Raw genomic sequence first — 19868 nt, 5'->3', positions numbered from 1 at the left:
GGGTATCACCCAGGTCATCGCTGTGAGAGCTGGGCTCTGCTCTTCACATGATAAAGCAACCAATAAAGCAGCCACCTGTCCCATGTGCTGAGGAATAAAAACCTAGAAGATGGCAGCATGTGCTTAGAAAATTTCTGGTACTAATTCTTACTGGAAGCAGTCCTCCTACTGGAAGCACTACAGCTAATATTTACCTTTAATTTTTTTACATAGGAAATGATGAAAGGCTAAATTTAATGCAAATTATATTACAAATAATTTATAATAATTAAATAATAAATAATAATTTAATAAATTATAATTGTAATTAATTAATTTGCTGTCTGAGGTTATCTTCCTGCTTTCACTGGTGTGAAGTAACCCTGGGAAGTTCATTGCTAGAGGAGCTTTTCCTTATGATATGATTACATACATAGTAGCAACATTGTATTATTTATTTGTATTATTTATTCTTTCTCCTGCTTCCTTTCATAAATTAAAAGAAAGCAGCTCTTCCAATTTGCAAATAAAGCTGCCTCTGTGTCACAAACACAACAGCACAGTTCTCTTTGGCAATGGTTGTACCTCTTCACAACCCTTGCTGCTACCAGGACATCAGCTAAGCTTGTGATACAACAGTCTGAACCAAGGAAAATTGCAGTGTGATGATACAAAGGACTGCAAGGAAGGAGGAGAAGGACAAGCTCTTATTCAATTATTCTGTTTAATTTTAAAATAATTTTTCCTAAGATTAAGAAAAATTCAACATTGGGTTTTTTCCTCCATTTGGTCTGGTTAAGGAGAGAAAAATAAGAAAATAGTTGCAAAAATAAAATTAGAAGTATTTAAAATATAAAGAATTGGGATACAGCAGTCAATGCACATTCATCTGTTGGGTGGAAGTTACATATGTAGACTGTTTGAGGGGCTAGCCATGTTGTACGATTTGTAGAACTAGGGACTGTGAGAGAGAGCTGCAGGGGAGAGCTCACATAAGAAAGGAAACAAAGCTAAGGTCTCATGCCATGATATCCATTCCAGCCGTTGTCCTGGATCTTCTGAGAGTCAGAAGTCACTCACTTTCATGAACAATTCTGTATTTTTATGAAATACTATGTAATATTTTGAAGAAAAATATTCTTATGTCAAAAAAATATTTTAAAAGCTAAAAAAAAATAGAAGTCACTCTTTGGATAGCAAGGAAGTTTGAATCTTCTGGAGTCTGAACAAGTGCAAAGACCCAGATGTATGAGCCACAGCTTAGGAAAGGGACTTTGGTAAAAAGATTGCAGTTGGGCTAAAAGATACATTCCTCTGGCCCTTAAATGTGGCGTGTCCATTTGCCCTTCAGGTCCATTTTGGGCTGATGATGTGGGCTGTTGTGTCAGAGTGGAGTGCACATAATACTCCTTGCTTCCCCAACAGACCTAGTCTGTGTGCACTGATAACACACATCTGTCCACAGAAATTGAATTTCTGCCAGCAAAATCCCTCTTCTAGGGTGTTCATATAAAATACACCTCAAATGCACAGAAAATTGCCTTCAAAGTTAGAAGCATATATGCAGAAACTATTTAGTAGTACCTCATCCGGAAGAAGTTAGGAAGTATTAAAAAATGAAAACTCATTATACAATACATTGGAATGAGGAACATTTAGAATTGTGCAACATGCACTGCAGTGAATGAGAATATTACAAACTGAATGTGACTGATATGACATAAATGATCATCAGTTTGAATGCAATTTGGAACTTTGCCAGTTACACTTTTGATTAAACACTTGATTCTGATGATGTTCTTATGCTGTACAAATATTATATGATATAAACTATGCATTGGTGTAGCTCATGTTACAAGAATGTGTCTCATGCTCCACTAATTACTTTAAATTGTCATGGGAATTCAACGTTTCCGTTGGAAGCTGGTGTTACAGTAGCTATTCTCTCACATGCAATTATAAAATTTTTCACCTGAAATATTTTTGTCTGTGTAGTGTTAGAACTACTGCAAAAAGTAATCATTTTCAGTGGGAAAAGTATATTATCTTCTGATTAAAAACAGCAAGCAAATAAACAAAGAGCAAAAGAGCGAGAGAAATGTTTTGATTTAATTACAAGTGAGTGGGAAAGGAAGTGGTCGGTACCTTCCCCCAAAATCCCGAACTGATGTGTCTGTCACATGCATACAAGCAGAGTGCCTCTAGTCACATTCAGGCACAAAATCACTGGTTTTGTACACAGATGTTTCATGTTTCTGGGCCATTCCTCACTTCACCGACTAACTACCCACTGCTGCATAATGGTCTGACTTAAAGTAATGAATAGTTGTTTCTTCAAGCAAGGTTTTTAAATACCTGAAAATGTCATTGTTATCTGATGTAGAGAGCATCTTTTATGTCCTTTGATTCACAGTGATGTTCTGCTTTTCTTACTTCGGGCATAGGCCTCCTTACTTCTGGCATAGGCCTCCTGCCTTTAAGGGTTAGTTTCTCATGTTTAGACAACAAACACGTAACTAATAATCCATGAAAGATTCCTTTTCTGTTTCATGTGATCTGTTGAGTACACACACATATGCTTCAGTTGTTATTAATTCTGTAGAATAGGAAAATCGCTCTTTGGATGTCTAATAAAGCTGTTACATCCTGAACCCAATTTCTATATTGAGATGTTTTGTGGGGTTGTTGTTCCCTCAGGTACTATGCTGTGTTGCTACTCTTAGTCCTTGACAACCTCTGTTGGGATGCTTTCCTTCCCTTGCAAAGGGCAGCACCTGGCACCTCACTGGCAGCCCCCATGCAGTACTATTTTTCTTGCAATATAATTTCCCATCTCTTTGTTTCCTCTCAAACTCACAGAAATTTCAACTCTGGTATTTTCATTGTGCACTCTATTTTATTTCTGGGTTTGTTTTTTATTTTGTTTAATTTTATTTCCTGGAGTATTTTAACAAATTCTTTGGAGTTTTCTCTGCTTCAGCCATTGGCATAGCACAGCACTGCCCTGACAATGTGTCCACAGTTATTTCCTGTTCCAAGTACTGCTGTATCTCATATTATATCGCTATGCATAACTCTTGCCAGGAAAAAGGGGTCTCAAATTTATTTTTCACAGAAAAACACGGATATATTTATTTGGTTTGCTACTACAAATATTCTTTCTCTAGGTTGTGACCGGGTGAATTCCAGGCCCATTGAGGCCAATGGAAATCCGTCACTTGACTTCAGTGGAGACAGGATTTCCACCCAAATTTTTGCCTGTTTGGAGAATTAGAACTGACAGTGATTGCTGAAAAAAACCCTGGAACAACACAGCAATGTAAAAAAATAATAATAACAAGATTGTGCCACTTCTGGTAGTATCAAATAATGACTTTTCAGCACCATGTGTAAAAGCAATTCAAACAATTAAGCTTTATATTTTTGCTTGGCTTTTTTGTTTTAAACCATTCCCTGTTGTTATTTGTGTGTTGATAGGATCAAGGAGACTTAGCCACAGATAAGAACCTCAGTGTTGTATAAATAGAGAAAGAAAACAGAGCCTCCTTCAGGCTTGCCAAATAAGTGCTTACCAAGAGGTGAGGGAACATGGGGAAACAGTACATCTACACTGATGGTTGCTGTATGTTGGGCTGTGGAGCAGCACCCTGGGAGCCTCTTCCCAGGTTTTCCTATGTGTGATGGCAGAGGAGGCTTTAGGAGGCGTTTTGAAGGACATAGAGTAGCTCTGTGCAGAGAATTACAGATTTCACTTTCAAAACATGAAGAAAAGAGAAAGGTGTATGAAATGTGAAGGAATGCTGGTAGGGGATTATGAGCTGCTGCCTTTAAGAACAGAAGTGAGGGAAAAACAAGGCTGGGAAGTGAAGGAAAAGCGTCTGTGATGATGCTTGATTTTTCACAGGGCAGTAACAGCAGGACTGGGGAGGCTGGGTGGCCCTTCCTCAGGAGAGGAAGCTGTCTCAATTCACCTCTCCCTTCTGTGTCCTTAACACATCTCTCTGGTGTTTCTAGAGTTCTTTGTATTCACAATCCAAAATTCAGAGTCTCAAATAACATAACTGTCCATATCCAGATACTTTTCTCCCACCATCAGCAGTACTTTTGGAACTGGATGCAACCCAGCTGGAAATAAGATGAGGACAGATTTTCTTGAAAGATTTCTCATACAGACAGCTTTTAGCTGGGTTGGAAACATTTCAAAAGAAGTAATTTTTCATTCTATTCCAGCATTTCTTCATCCAATTAAAGCCAGGGAGTGCAGAGATCATTTTAAAAGAGAAAGGGATTGAAGCCTAATTCCAAAACTGCAGTACCTGACACAATAGAAATATGATTAGATTTTTTTTTTTAAGAGTAATGGGATTTTCATAAAATCTATGACCTGAATGAAGACTCAATCAGGCCACTCATTTGCAAGCTATGGTTCATCGCAATTTAACATACATGGCTCCAAAACAGATCCTGGCCCAAGTATTTTTAAACTTTAAGGCTCTTTGGAACATGTATCTACATTGTATTTTCCATATATTGAGAGCATGCAGCTCATCTAAAGTCAATACTCACTAAATGCACACCACAGTTTTGAAGCACAGAAGTACCTGAGAAAGGCAACTCTGGAGACCATGCTCCTGGTGAAACAACGGCTTGTGGATAGAGCCTGGCCTTAGAGATGTGCTGCCCTCAGACACCATGCATGCAGCCCAGCCCCTGCCTTTATAGCTGCTGAGTGGAGAATGTAGATCAATGTAGGTGTCTGAAACGTGGATTTGAATGCTGAGGCTTGTACCCCTCTGTGTTTGACTGACATCTCTCTTTTTCCTCTCAAGTTAACTTTCTTCTCTTGAATCATGGTACATGTCTGCCTCTGCTCCTTCAGATTTTGGTGTGCTTTGATACTTTCCCTAAACCCTTCCTATATGAGCACTTTGGTAGTGCAGACACTCTTTATTGGACCCTATATGTTTTTGACAGTGGTGGGAAGAGGAGATAAATTTTGTTCTTGCGTGTGAACTTGGGTGTTATCGTGTACGTTCCTTTGACTGCTAACCATATTTCCTGCTGGCTTTGTTACCCACAGCAGTATGTAACTTTCCTTCCTTTGTCCCATTCAAACTCTTAAAAAAAAGGAATCATTTCAGAAAGCAGTTATGGGTTCACATTTTCTAAATTTTCTCTTTTCCTCCTTTTTCCTTACCTCACTAGTAGATCCTTTCACTTTATGAGAATAAGCAATTACTTATCTGTGCCTTTTGATAGATGTTCAACATGTCTTCGGTTTCCCAGCATGAATATTCCTGCTCTTTCTGACCATAGCACATTAAGTGTTTAAAAGGGTTGGTTCTGTGCTTGTGCACCAGCTTGCTTGGTGTTACCATGGCTAGCACTGGACCAGGAACTGCTTTCTTGTTCCCCAAATTAGTTTTGTAACCATGGCTTTCATCCCAATTGTAATCAGATGGAAATTTTCCCCTTGGGCTGTGGACTTACTTTGCTACTATAACTACCAGGTAGATATGAAGATTTTCCAAACGACAATGAGTTTTAACTGAAATTACCATATGAGTTTGTTTTTTTTAAAACAAAATATTTTGTTGCTCTGGAAGCATTTTTTAAAATATTCTCTATATTGTGAAATTTATCTAAAGTGACTCTTTCCTGAAAAAAATTAAAAAAACACCAGCAAAAAAACAAATCAATAACTGGTTTATTTTTTTTTTTTCAAATTGGTGTTTTCTGACTGGAGAGGTTGTAGAGGTTGTGTGAAGAAATTCTCATGTGGCTTCTTTACAAGTTTATCAGTTTAGAATACAGACACATTAGCTGCATAACAAAATTTAATTTCACTACTCAGTCAGAAGTAATACAGGTTTTATTTAAAGCAAGATCCAAAACTTATTGTAGTCAGCCACTCTCTGCATTAAGTGGACTTCACACTCAGAAAAGTCAGAACCATTGACAGCTATCAGTAGCTTCATGTGGCATCTCTGTGGAACTCAAGGAATTTTCAGTTTTCCAGCAGTTGAACATGAAGCCTGCTGAAGGTGGAGGCACTTGCCCAAGGACATGATGTATGTCAGTGGTGAGATCCTGAACAGCAGCAGCATCTCAACACCAGACTTTGGCTTTCAGGCTGTAGGCTCTGAAGGCATTTATAAAGGGCTTTCTCCCATAGGCATTTTCAACTTGCTCTGCCTAATATTGACAACAGTCTCAGAGTCCCAACCCAGACCTGGGGTCTCTGACTGAGTAGCTTAAGCCTTTAAAGCACAGTTCTCAGTCCCATGATTTCTTTTCAATGGAGTAATAGCCCTTAAAACCCCAGCAACCCTATAGCTGTAACACAACCCACAGGCTGTTACACTCTCTCTGTGGGGTCACATCCTGAGCAGTTGTTCAAGCAAGAACACATTTCATGGTCCCTATTTCATCTAGACAAGGCTTTTAAACTTAGATTGGCTCCCATCAAATTTAGTTTGTCACTCCAGACTTTCCTTGAAGGCTGAAATGCATATGCCTGCACTATCGGCCTCACTTAAATTTGCCTTGCAGATCATATGTTTGGTAGCTGGGAAAAAATAAATATAGTCGTGCTTTTTTCAAAATGTGTGTCTGGCAAAGATAGTAAAGAGTTTACTGTCAATTTGAAGTTCATAATGCTCCTATCAGTAAAAATATTAAATATTTTCAATTTGTGTCTTAAAATTGCAGCAGCCTTCTTTCCATCCTAGAGCTCCTCATGTCTCAAGCCATCAGTTGTCAGTTGTGACTGTATTTTGCTACCAAAACTTGAACTAATATCTTCCTTGAACAATTTAAATGTTATACTTTCTGATGTATAAGCAGTTCTGGGAATTCTTTAATTCTTCCAGTGCTTCAACTTTTTACACTGTCACTGCTCCATCAGGCCATGAGCAACAAATGAGCAACAAACTTCCCAATACATATTTCATTATTCTGAGCAATATTTTTATGTCTCCTTTGTCTGTCAGAGGTAGAACTCAACTGAAGTATCCTCCCAATCCTTACACAGACTCTCTCTGGTTATTGTCAATCTAGCACACTTTCTTTTCTTTCTTTTCTTTTCAAATCATGATCTTCCACTGGTTTTCCAATAGTCAGAAAATGCTGTTTATGTTGAACTTGGTGCCTGCTGTAGATCCTGGCAATCTAAGCCCTTGCATGCTCAGATATAATTCTTGTGTCCTGAAAGTAACCCAAGTGCAGCTTGAGGAAATCTTGTCATAGGAAGTGCTGCATATGCCCCGAGTTGTTGGGCAGGGTCATGGTAAGCACAAGCTGGTAACGTGTTTCACGTTACAGGGACCATCTCTTGCTGGGTTCCAACTTAAACACCCTTGCTGCATTTTGCTCCCACTCTTTCGTCATCTCTCAGTTTTCTCAGATAGGCCCACTGCATTCTCATATTTGGGTAAATCTGAGCAAGTTTTCAAGGTTTGTTTATGTGTCCTCTAGTGTTCTGCCACAGGATACCCACAAACTGGGTTCAGTTGCAGACAGGCTTTTTTTCTCCCTTCTATTTGTATTCTCTGTTCAAGAATTGCCATCTCTTAAATCTAATTTTTCCACTGGAGTAGAGCCAGCTTCATATTTTTGCCATGTGATCTCACTTCTTGCTGTCTGGATTAATTGAAATCTAAAAATCTACCAGCTGCTTCAGAATCCACTGTTGTCAGAATTAAGATATTCTGATTACTTCTTTTTCCTCTCAGATTCAAATACATTTTTATACCTTTTCCAGTTTAGAAAAATCTCAGAGAGGCTCAGCCCCGGTGGAGCCTCTGGTGATCATTTTCCTACCAGCAAATTGTCTTCTCTCTTTCCTGTGGATAGGACTCAAAGTCCAGTGAACATTAGGTGCTTAAATTAGAATATGGAATATATGAGTTCTTTATTCTATGTCTGCTTCTATCTGCAGGCTGTAACAGGAGTTTGACAGAAGCTTGAAGACACCCTCCTGGAAAACTAAAAGCACAAAGACAAAAGCCCCAGGAGGAAAAGGAATGGTTTAAGTGCCATTCACTAAAGGCATGAAAAGCAGTCCTAACATTGGTGGCACCTGTGGAGTAGAGGTAGTTTGGAGATGTCATAAAAACCCCTGCAGTGGTGAGCCAGGAACATGCACAGTTAGCTGGGGTGTATGGTGTCTCAGTTAAAATGGAGCCACACTTCAGGAAAATGTACTTAAATTAACTGCATTGGGAAACAGTGATCATCCTAGAGTGCTGCTGGGTCTTACCTAGTCCAGTGCATTGCCTGTCTCACTCCCACGGGGATATTTTGTAAGAAGAATCTTTCAAACTTACTGCAGAAGCTTAAGCCACAGAGGAACAGGCAGGACTGACTTGTTACAGCCCATGGACAGCCCAGTGTCAATGTGACCCAGCACCGGGTTCTCTTTGCTGCATCTTGGGATCAGATTACCTCTTTGACCCAACCCACAAAAAGACCTGCCCTGTAAATCGTGTATCCTGCGTAATCCTTAGGGTCTGAGGAGAAGAAAGGGGCTTTCTTTGCCTCTTTCCACCTCTGTACTTCTGTTGCCATGGCTGTTTAACAATAACCTGTGAGTCACTGCTTTGCATCCCACCTCCTGAATTTTGGATAGGGGCAGCTGCAGCCAGGAGTGCAATGTGGAAGAGAGGGAAGGCAGACTGGCATAAGAGGGCAAAAAAGCTCTGTGGCTCAGCACATTGTGTGTGAAAAGGAGGTCTCATACCCCTAAAGGGAATTACTCTTTTGAACTCTCTCTGGGGTAAGAGCAGCAACATGCTAGCCGTCAGATAAGAGATGGAGCAGGCAGATATCTGCTCCTGCACCAGCGTCGGTCTCCCAGCAATCACATGAAATCTCCTACTGGAATTTTCACACATTTGCCCAGAAGAAACTGAAGATGATGAGCACAAGCTCTGTTGATTGCCACCACTAAAAGAGCTGTGCCAGCAAAACCTACTAACAGGCAGTTCATACTCAGTCTCCCCAGTTTGGAAGAGCAAGGGACTGTGAGGATAGCAGCCTGGGGAAAGCATCTTCCAAGAGTAACTCATTATGCATGACACACCATGCAGCTCATTTCTTCACATACATTCACTTTGACAGTACCTTCATTGTCAAGTGCATAGTTACGTACCTGTCTTGCAGGTGTCCTACCCCTGCCTAATTTCTACTACCAAAACATCTCTGGGACATAGCTCAACACACATTACAGTGTAACAGGCAATCATATCCTTCCTGAGTGGAAAAAATGAATTCTCTCATTTATTTGCTCTATGCATATTGCAAATATCCTACCAGTTATGTCTCCTGGGGCAGATGCTTCTCTTTGGCTTGCATTGATGTGTTGCTAAAAGCCCAGTGTTGTTAACTATATGGCAGGGACAGGATTCATGAGATTCAGGTGGGCCCGCTGTCTTCCTGCGTTTCTTGCCATCCCAGGTCTGGAGAGGAACAGGCTAGGACAAGTAGAAAGGCCAGATCTCAAAGGAATGAAAAGTGACAAAAGCCTGAGAATGAGCATTTTGGAAAGTGATTCATTCATAACTATAGAAAAGCTCTAGGACTTATTCCTGCATTTATGTAACTATTTTTACAGCATCTCTTAAATGGTTTGTAATTGGTCAGTTAAAATCAAGAGAATGCTGAAGTTAACTGCCTGCATGACTCTGGAATATGGACAGCTTTGGAGTCCAAGAGAGGAGCAGGCATTGGTTTTACAGGATTTTAAATTCATTGTGCCATGGGTCATTCTAACCTGCAGAATAAAATACAAAGTTTTGATCAAGTTAATGGAGAACCAGCATTATTAAAAGCCTGCTTACTTGTTTATTTCATTACTGAACTTTGTTCCTACTTCTCTTTTAATTTGTTGATGTGATCTGTGTTTTGTTGGAGGGTGTACCGTACGTGCTTTTCTGGCTGTAGGCACCTCGCAGGTGCTCCAGCATGCACATAGCTGTCATCCAAATGGGGTGTTGGAGACTGAGAGCAGAGTGCCGTGGGGCACAGGACAAAGCTTTTCCCCCAGGTTGATGAAAGGCCCACCCTTGGCTTCTGCTGGAATGCTGTAACGCTTCTGGAAAGGAGAGCAGTGAAGATCAAAGGCAAAATAGCGCCAAAGAATGAAATTTAACAAAGATTCCTCACCCTGCCTAATTATCACATCACACTTTGAGTCAACATGCAAGGCTGCTGATGCCAGCTGTGAAAAAGGCAATTTATAACTTTAAACCAAGCATAGCTTCAAACTCAAGAGGAGAAACTGTGAAGAGCTATGTACAAGTGGTAGAGCCACTGTTTTCATCCCTTGATGAGATGCTGGTGAAGCATTTACAGCAGAAAACACCTTTGAGAGACTTTGAGAAACATGGTAAAGTCTAGATGGATTTTAGAATGTCTCTGTCGTTCCTAAAAAGATAAGGATGGCATTTCAAGATGATTATGCAAGTACTGCTCATCATCCAGGCTGGTGTGCTGCACTGCAAGTGCTGTGGGGTGAGTAGCAAGCAGTTTGTGTTCTGCTGTCCTCAGGTGAACTTCCCAAAGAGAATGTGTTGTTTACTAACACTCCAAAAAGAATTTAAGTTGTTTGCAACTAGTTTGAAGCCGGTGTTTTTCTGGGTTCAAAATCCCATCTCTGAGCCTGTGCTGGGGTTGTCACAAGAGGGCCCTTTCTTGGCACTGGATGGCTCTGACTCAGAGAGGAAGGCTATGGCTGGGGGAAGTCTGGGAGTCAGGGGTCTTCATCTTGGTGCCAGTCCCTGAAACAAGACCTCTATTTCATGTTTTTAGCATGGGAATAATCTGTTCCAGATACCTTGTTGTACTTCTCACGCCACACACTGAGCTTTTGCTATCAGTGGCAGGCCTGGGAGACAGAAGGGTGTTCCCCAATACCTCAGGTATGGTTTGTGGAAAGCAGAATTTCATGACCAATTTCACTACACATTAAGGACAAAAAATAAATGCCCAAGCATGTTTTATATATACATCTAGGAAGAAATCTATGGTATTTCTGAAGTTGTTTCAAAGCCACCTTGTTTCAATTTGAGATTTTGCTATAAAATAAACCTCCTTAAAAGCTGCACGTCATTATGTTTTGACTTAAAATTAAAGGAACATCGTAACTCCTTTTATTTTGCTAATATTCCAAAAATAAACATTTTTACTTATAAAGCTTTTAGGAAAATTCATTCCTGTTTACAGTCCCAGCACATGCACCGAGCTGGTTCCAATTCTGTCAGCCAAGCAGCTGTCCTGCCATTAACTCTCTCTAGCAGCTGTGCTCTCTCCACTACCTGGGGACCTGTTAGAAAGCGTTTACGGAGTTTCCTGTGGACAAGTGTCCCTGAAATAGCTATGCTGCCTGCAAAGGAATGCAATAAGAGCGACCTCTCTCCCAGCACTCTCAGATATTTCAGATATTTTATTTCAGTAATAAAAGAGAAAAGCAAATTATGAAGGTGCTCCACCCACCTACCACTTAGATAATTAAAACGAGGAAGTTGTTGTATAAGTTGTACCCTTGCAAAAGTGTCCCCTGGCACGTCTGCTTCTCTTTGTTTCTACAGAACGTGAGCTGAAAAGGTTGTAATGAATGAACCAATGCAGCAGTGACACTGTGCATCCCTGGCATCTGCCTTTTGGTGTAGGCTAAAGCAACTGAAGTGTCTGCTTTCACACTCAAGTGCTTTGAAGACAGACACCACAGAGCATTAGCTCTCGGCTTTGGAGACATGAACTTTCCTTTTGTTGGACAAAGGTATGCATATTATTCTCTGTCATATCTAAACACAAAAATATTTTCACTTATGTTAAAATCAATTCAGTTGCAGAACTGGGTGTGATTGTGGTCTTGAGAAAAATAACTCAGGTCATACCTCACTGGTAACTGTGAGAAAAATAACTCAGGTCATACCTCACTGGTAACTGTGAACTAAATGTCAGCATTCATGAACGTGTTAGTCAGGCCAGCTCACCAAATCTTCAAATGTGCAGGATTTCCAGAAACAGCATAAAAAGAAGATACCTGCCAACATTTTCATTTATCAAAGATCAAAGTTAGGTACCTCAACAAAAGTTAGATGTAGGCAATGCAGAACTGAGCTTGTTTGCTCACAGTCAAGCGTGGCTTGCTGCTGTGCTATCGGCAAATTCTCCCTTTGATATTGGGAAATGAAGCTGTGGGGTTTTTTGTTTGTTCCTTGGTATTACTGGAAATCTTTCAGAGCCTGGTGACGTCTGCAAGGGTTCCTTGAGAGTGTGATTGGCATAAGTAAATCCATGTTGTAACACCTCTGTTAATGCTCAAGTGCGTTGTGCATTATGACTTGTACGTTTTGTGGTTGAAGAGTGTCATTGTGAGTGGTCTGGCAGAGGCTGCCAGCCACAAGCAAACTGGCAGAAAGCCTTCCAGTCAGGTTTGGCTACCTGTAGCTGAGCTAATAATGTTTTGCTGTGTCTGAGATAAGGAACAGTCTCTGAGAAAAGGTTTTGTGCCTACATGGTCCAAGTACCTCGTGGAAGTCCTTAGTCTCTGCAGGGATCTCCTGCAAACCTGAGGTGACCCATTGTGGGTCAGGAGGACAAGTGTGCACATTGCCAGAGGCGGATGTAGGGCATGTTGGTGACATGTCTGCACAAAACAGGCACCTGGGTGAGCTCCAAGACTGCTGATTTAGCAACCTCAGACCTCAGATGCAGCACTGCACTCTCAGACTCCTCAGCCATGAGGAGCACTTGTGCGGGAAACAGGGAGTTTTCTGTCCTGAGAAAGGTAAAATCCAGAAAACATAGATAATGTTACTGGAAACAGTCCCTGGTTTCTGGTCTGTTAGGTAACAGATCAGTAGAAACTTATTGTCTGGCTAGTCCACCTCACATTTTTAACATTGTGGTATTTGAAAAAAAATCATAAGTAGCTATATATCTAACTGTCTAGCCCTCTCTGCTGGGAAAAAAAGAAACCAATGGAGAAGGACAAGTTTGGCAGTCATCCAGGAATGGGACCTCTCTTTTTATCTGCTTAAGACATAGACCACAGGAATCTTGGTTGACAGCAGCCTCTGGATTTCAGACCTCTGCTCTGACTTCACCACCAAAATCCTAACCTTTATCCTGTGGTTTAAGAAAGTAGTGTTATACTTTTGCTGGTGCTGTACAATCTCCTCACTTCTAGTTTTCTGCCTGACAGCTCCTCTGAAGAGTTCCTCTCTTCTTGTGAGGCCTGTCCTGTTTCCATCAGCTTTACAATTTTTCTGGTTGGCTACAGTTAGATCCTCCTTTTATGTGTCTCTGGAGTTGGCACATGGCAATGCCAATCCTCCCTTTGCAGATGGTGCTACAAAAAATGGAACACAGAAATTCAGATAGGAAGGCAAAAATCATCACTTCACTGGCTTAGTGAGGCATCTGCAACTGGAAAAGGACTCACGCTGGCATAGCATGAAGCCCCTTGGACAAACTTTTTCTCCTTTACTTTTAGGGTTAAAAATTTTCAGTTAAAGAAAAATAAACAAAAGTGGCCAGCATTGCTCTCACAGACGTGACCAAAGGGGTTTAACCAGTAAAGGAAATAAGGCCGAGAGATTATCTTAAACTTCTTTCCTATTAAAACAATTCATTTCACATATTGCCACAATGCAACAACTTTATCTGAACTTCCTTTCAGCCTCTATAAACATGTCCTTAAAATGAAAGCTGTGAATTAATATTTGAAAAGTACAGTCTCTGTGTGACATTGGGCAGCAATTTTTGAGTAGTAGTAGTAGTAGAACTTGCTTCAAAATGAAGCATTGAATTATCAGATCAAAGAGAATTTAGTTGGAAAATATGCCTAGTTGCAAACCAGCTATAAAATTTATGAAATTTTTTCTGTCTTTTAGTGAGCTTTGTTGCATAAAAGTTTGGTTTGGAACTAACACTTACTCTGGAGCAAAGAATCCATTGAAAGAGTTTGAAAAACTCTATTCAATAAGATAGGTAAGAAAAACTAAATTTTTTAATCTATGGTATACTGAAGTAAACTGTAAAATCTTCTGCTCAGGAATATCCCTTTTTGATACTCAGTCTCATTCTTTGGAAGGTGCAATGTTTTTTCAGAGAGTGATGAGAAAATAATGAATTGAGAGGCAAAGTGCCTGTTTTAGGCACCCACTCAGCAGAGTGACAAGAATGGTGCTGTCATTCAGCAAGGACAGCATTGTTTTGTTACTGCTGGGACTATCTGCAGGAGGGCTCTGTGGGAGACTGTGAAAGAAGTTACAGAAGAGAAAGTTTCATATATGCATGACCCCAAAATGAATGAAGATAAATGAGATTGTGTATCTAATTTTTTTGAGCCTTTTTTTTTTTTTTGCATTAACATTTAAAGAATTTGGATTCTCATATGATTCCTGCTACTATAATATGAGCATGAGTAATGAGCATGGGTATAGCTGCTGCAGTAGCTGGAGAAAAACCTTCTGGGGAAACCATAGATACAACAGAAAATTTAAGACTTGAGATCAAGGGAAGGACTATCAGGCCCCAGACCTTTCCCATGGCTTTTGCTCTCCATCTCTCGGCTCACTGCCTCTGTGTGGCTTCCTTCCCTTTCAAAGCTGTTTCATCACACTCCAAGCAGATTTGGCTGCATGGGGATAGGAAGGGTGTTTAAAGATTTTAAAATTGCTGCCTCATGGTCTGCAGTCCAGTTTCTTGTACCATAAATGGGTATCAGCAAATCAGCGTGGGTGAGAAAGCACTTCAGAGTGTTTTGGGTTGGGAACAAGGGGCAGACCCAGGCAAGGCTTCCCAAGCCACCCAAGTGTTTGCAGAAGGGCTGTGCTCCTATGCAGCCACTTGTGTTCCCAGACAGTGAAGCGTTGTGGGTGCCCACCTTGATGTGCCATTAGGCAGCAATTAGCCAGGAAACAGGGTAAGAGTCGCTGCTTTTGAAAGACTTTCTCAAGGAGGCCTCACACCCAAGGCTCAGAGGGGCAAGGAGGAACCCTCAGTGTGTGGCAGACATCCACATACAGAGATGCTCAGGTGCACACAGGAGGATCTTGGCCAAACCCTGTGCTTGCAACAGCAAGCTCATCTTATTTCCAAGTGAGGGCTGGGTCCCACGGGGGACCCCACGCCTCCCACCCCACTCCCCCTTCTCTACCTGTGTGTTCTTTTCTCTCCTGAGGGGATTTTATTTCTTCCTTCCCCTGGCAACAGCTCCATGGCAGTTTTCCCCTGCCAATAGCAACAGGCAGAAAATGCTTTGTACACCTTGAAACAATTTCTTTTGGAGGCCACGCTGTGGAAGGAATCTGAGCAGCTGAGTTGCTGTGTGCTGCAGGGGCATGGATCAGCTCCCACTGGCCTCAGCAGATTTGGAGATGGTTACATGTCTGGTTAGGGTTTTGGGGAAAGTTGTGAAAGGCACACAAGAGAATAGAGACCTAAATAGTAGGGATTTGGTGGAGAATTCTGAACTGTGTTTTTGAAGTTGAAACAAATCACTTGAAATGCCAAGCTGAAAGTTGTTGGAGGATTTTTTGTTTTGTTTTGGATTTTTTGGGTTTGGGTTTTTTCTTTTTTTCATTCAATTGTAATTATTTTGAACACATCCTGATTTGAAAAAGAGAGCTTTTGCCTCAGGAAAGCCAGGTATCCAGAGAAGTAATTAGATCCCCAGAGTCAGTTTGGAAAACTCAGAGGCTCTTCTGGATGTCACCCCTTACTCAAAGGACAATTTGGAAAACAGTCTGAACCAACTGCAAGACCAAAATTTTTCTGTGCACTGAAGTTTGCATTTGAACCTGAAGAAACATAAAGAATGGAAACTAGAAACCAAGTTGTAGTAACCCATGTTTTTTGCTGTGTTATTGCACAGGACTGTGGCAATTTCACCGGTCATGGTGAGAGAGGAAGAAGAGGCTACCAGCAAGATGGAAAAATCCTACAAACAGTAGAAAGAATAAAGGCCTTGAACTGAAACATGAAGTTTCAAATCTAAAATACTTGAATATAAGCTATATAGAGCAAGGTAGGGATAATTTCATCTTCAACAGCCACCTAAATTTCTTATGTACAATATTTAAAAGTGCTCTCAAGATATTCATCCCAAATTCCTCATAGAAGAAAGCATCACAGCCTTGCCTGGCAGAGGCACTGGAAGAGTGTTGTTGCTGTGCTGTTACACAGCTACCTTTTCTGTGTCCCCATCATAACTGATCTCCAAACCTGCCTGCCTGCACGCTTGCCTGCCAGGCATTCCCCCCTCCTGGAAGATGACGGTACCTTCATGCTGGGGCTTACCTGGAGAAGCTCATTCTAATTTTCTGCTTATCTGCCAGAGCAGTGTGATCAGACACGCCATTTGAAAGGTGTATTGGGGTTTCTAAGCCTCATGAAACAAGGCAGAGGTTAACCCAGGCAACCACCAGGCTGTAGTTGAAAATTGGCCTGCCTTCAGAGGATAAAAGAGCAGTGGGAGGGTCTCTTTAGGCAAACAGCTATCTAGTGAATTGCTAAAAAAAAAAAACAACAAAAAACCCCTTGATCTTCAGGATGCAGAAAGAAGGAGCTTTCTGAACTTGGAGAAGGTTGGTAAACAGGAGGTTGACAGCCAAATGTTGGTGCCCCCCCACATCGAGGGAATGGGGACTGTGTTGCATGGATGCGTTCCAGTTGGAGGAGAGCTTTGCTCTGCGGAGATGCTCTTGGGTCAGATGAAGACAGCAGGATTCTTGCAAACCAGATGGGTAAGTCAGCTCCTCAGAGCTGGATTTCAAATGAAATCTGGGCCCATTCATTATTGCAGGGTGGAACCAGGAATTTCCATGGCTTTGATCAAAATCCTACAAAAGTAATTGTTGCGGAGATGGCTTGCTTTGAAGTTTTGAATTTGAATTTTGAGAGAATCCAAAATGCAAGCTAGAATAGGCTGAAATTTGTTTCAATAAAAACATTTGGGAAAAAAAAGAAATAAAACCCCAAACTATGAACTCTCATGGAAATGAAGGTGTTTCTTAAATACTCTTTCAAACTTGATGGAAAATATACATCATGTTTGGAATCATCTTGGTGAAAAGAGGGCAACAGTCTTAAAATGAAAAAACTGTAATATTTTCACTGAAGAGTAGACTGAATTTTACACATTATGTTTTCCCTCTTTTTTTAAATAAATATTTTAATTTCAGCAGAAAAAATACAATACAGACTTTCTTTTGATAATTCAGTGTTTTAAGTAGCAAGATTGGGAATTTTCTCCCTGTTTTCCAGTTTGCAAAAGTGTTGAAAACGATAAATAAGCTCTCATTTATTCCCTGAACCTTCCTTTGGGAAAATCTTTCAACCTTCCAAACATTTTTTTCTTCCATAAAAATTCTTTTGAGCCAGAATTATAACTTGATATCAATCTCTAGTGCAAATGAAACATAAAATCACTTTGTACAAACACTGGTGATCAGAGACAGCTGACCTTAGCCCTACTCTGTTCCTTCTAGGGATTACTGTAACTGTGGTTATTGAGGAGGTAGGAGAAGTATTTTAATGGTAGTCCAGATGTGGTTTGCATCCATGTGTATACATGAAAATATTATATTTATATGTGTGTGTGTATATATATAGGTACTATATATGTGTGTGTGTGCATATATAAATTACAGGGATTTGTGTTTTCCACATAACTGGGAACTCATATTGAGACAGTGACATTTGATTGCATCCTGTGAGATGAATAGTTTACACATAGCTGAAGAACAGAGTCACTATTTAAGCTGTAAAATATTCTGGTTTGCGCCACTTTCATCTTGATAGACGTTAATGTAACTTTCTTTTGCCAAACTGAAGATAAACTGTTTGTCTTGAAGTCTCATTCCAAAATAGAGAAATTACTTAAGTGCCTCACCCCTAAAAGGAACAGTATGTGATGAAACAGAATATGCCTGAACTTATATTTAATTTTGCTGACAAATGTCTTTTGAGTGACTGACTGTTCCTCAGCTTCTTTTCCAGTCCTTTATTTTTATGAGTTTTTTAAAAACACTGATCTTTCCACAAACTGGTGACACAATGACATTTCAAGATTGGAATACGTCAGAACACGTTTGATGAAATATATTTAACTAAAATATGCTGTTTCTTGGATGCCAAAACATTTTGCAGAGGTGCTGGTGTTGATGAATGGGGAGTTTTATGTATCCCAGGTTGAGGTCTCTGGTTATGCCTGATCTGAAAACTCGATCTCTCTAACTCAGAAATAGATGTTTCAACACAATTCCACACCCTTCCATTTTAAAATTTCTTGTTTTCATTTCAAGACCATACAAAAAAATTGGAAAACCTGCACAGTTTTGGAATGGACTTATTCCACCATCACCCAGCCAGCTCTGCTCGATACCTTCTCTCCCACAAATGACTTGTGCCAGGTTTCCAGAAATGGATGTGGGGCTACAGCTATAGGGGTTTTTCCCCCGAGAAGTCACCTGTCATCTCACTGTAGCTTGAGCTTCCACAGACTTCTTTTTTTCCACTGAGTCAGGCTGTGAGAGCAGAGCACGAGCTCGCGCAGAGCCAGGGCTGAGACTCAGCTGGTTGGCTCCGCGTTGCCGTTCCAGCTGTCCGGGCTGCCTTCAGCAGGGCCACCACTGCGGGTACATTTTTGAAACACAAGCAACCAAACAAACCAAAAAAAAAAAGCTTATGTATGTTTGTCTTCAAATTCCTGCACAAGGGCAACTTAATTGAAACCCACACCTGGTTGAGCAGGGTTAGGCTGTGCCAAAGAAAGCCTCTGTGCCTGTTTCATTTGAAACCAATGGAGTGGAAGATAGTTCGTTAAGTCTGCGGTTTCCAGAAATGTCTCTGATGTGGAGTTAAACTTCTTATGTTTTGAACTCTTGTTTTGTTAAATGAGTGCAATGTTAGTTGTACAGCCTGAATTTTTAATGACTTGTTTCTTGGTTTAGAAGATGGAGTCGCATTTTCAACCTTTGAGGCTGTGGTTGGAGATTAGGTAGATAAGTTAAAAGCCTGACCAACTGCCCTAATTAGGTTTTGGTTCTTGCAGTATATGCTGAACGTTACAGGTCATGTTTCCACACACTGAACTCTCAGTCCATTTCCCAACACACCTTGAACTTAGAGTAAAACTTGAAATTTCTTATCAGAAGTATTTTTTCTTTGGATTTCCTGGAAGTCCTGGACTTGACTTACAGAAAAATACTTTTATTTTCTTTTTTCCTTTTTTTCCCCAAAATTAATGCATCCTTTGAAATGGTGAATAGTTTTGAAAAGTATCTCTCATGTGAGTCGAAGTAGTAACATCAAATACTATGTTCTTCTGCGAAAAGCAGTAGACACTTCTATCACACTTCTTCCATGGAGGACATTGTGTTGCCATTCTCAGAAATACACAAGTGGCAAATTTCCCAAGAGGTCATAACCAGCCAACCATATCAGGAATCAAAAGTATATAGTGCCTTTGGAGAATGGAGAACTGGTACCTGTCTCACAGGCTGTGGGCTCCTGATCCTCCAGGCCATGTGTGAAAATGGGACTTGGGGTGACCAAAGAGCCATAGAAGAATGACCTGCAGACCTTTGGGAGAGGCATCCTTGAAGAATGACCTGCAGACCTTTGGGAGAGGCATCCTTGGGGATGGGTCTGTGCAAATGGTTTGACACTGGTAGCTGTAAAATTTAGTGTGGGAGATTGTATGGGTTTTAGCAAGTTTAGACTACCTCACATGCGTGCTCCACAGCTGGTGGGCAGGAATCAAAGAGAAGCTTATGGGGGATGTCACTGAGATGAATGCAGAACATTAAGGCAAAAACATCCAAGTCCACTTTCTCCAAGTAGGAATTTATCATTGTGCCTAGCTGTTACAGTGG

The sequence above is a fragment of the Ammospiza caudacuta genome, chromosome 1, assembly GCF_027887145.1.
Source record: "Ammospiza caudacuta isolate bAmmCau1 chromosome 1, bAmmCau1.pri, whole genome shotgun sequence".
Lineage (NCBI taxonomy): Eukaryota > Metazoa > Chordata > Aves > Passeriformes > Passerellidae > Ammospiza > Ammospiza caudacuta.
Note: the sequence above shows the minus strand (reverse complement) of the source record.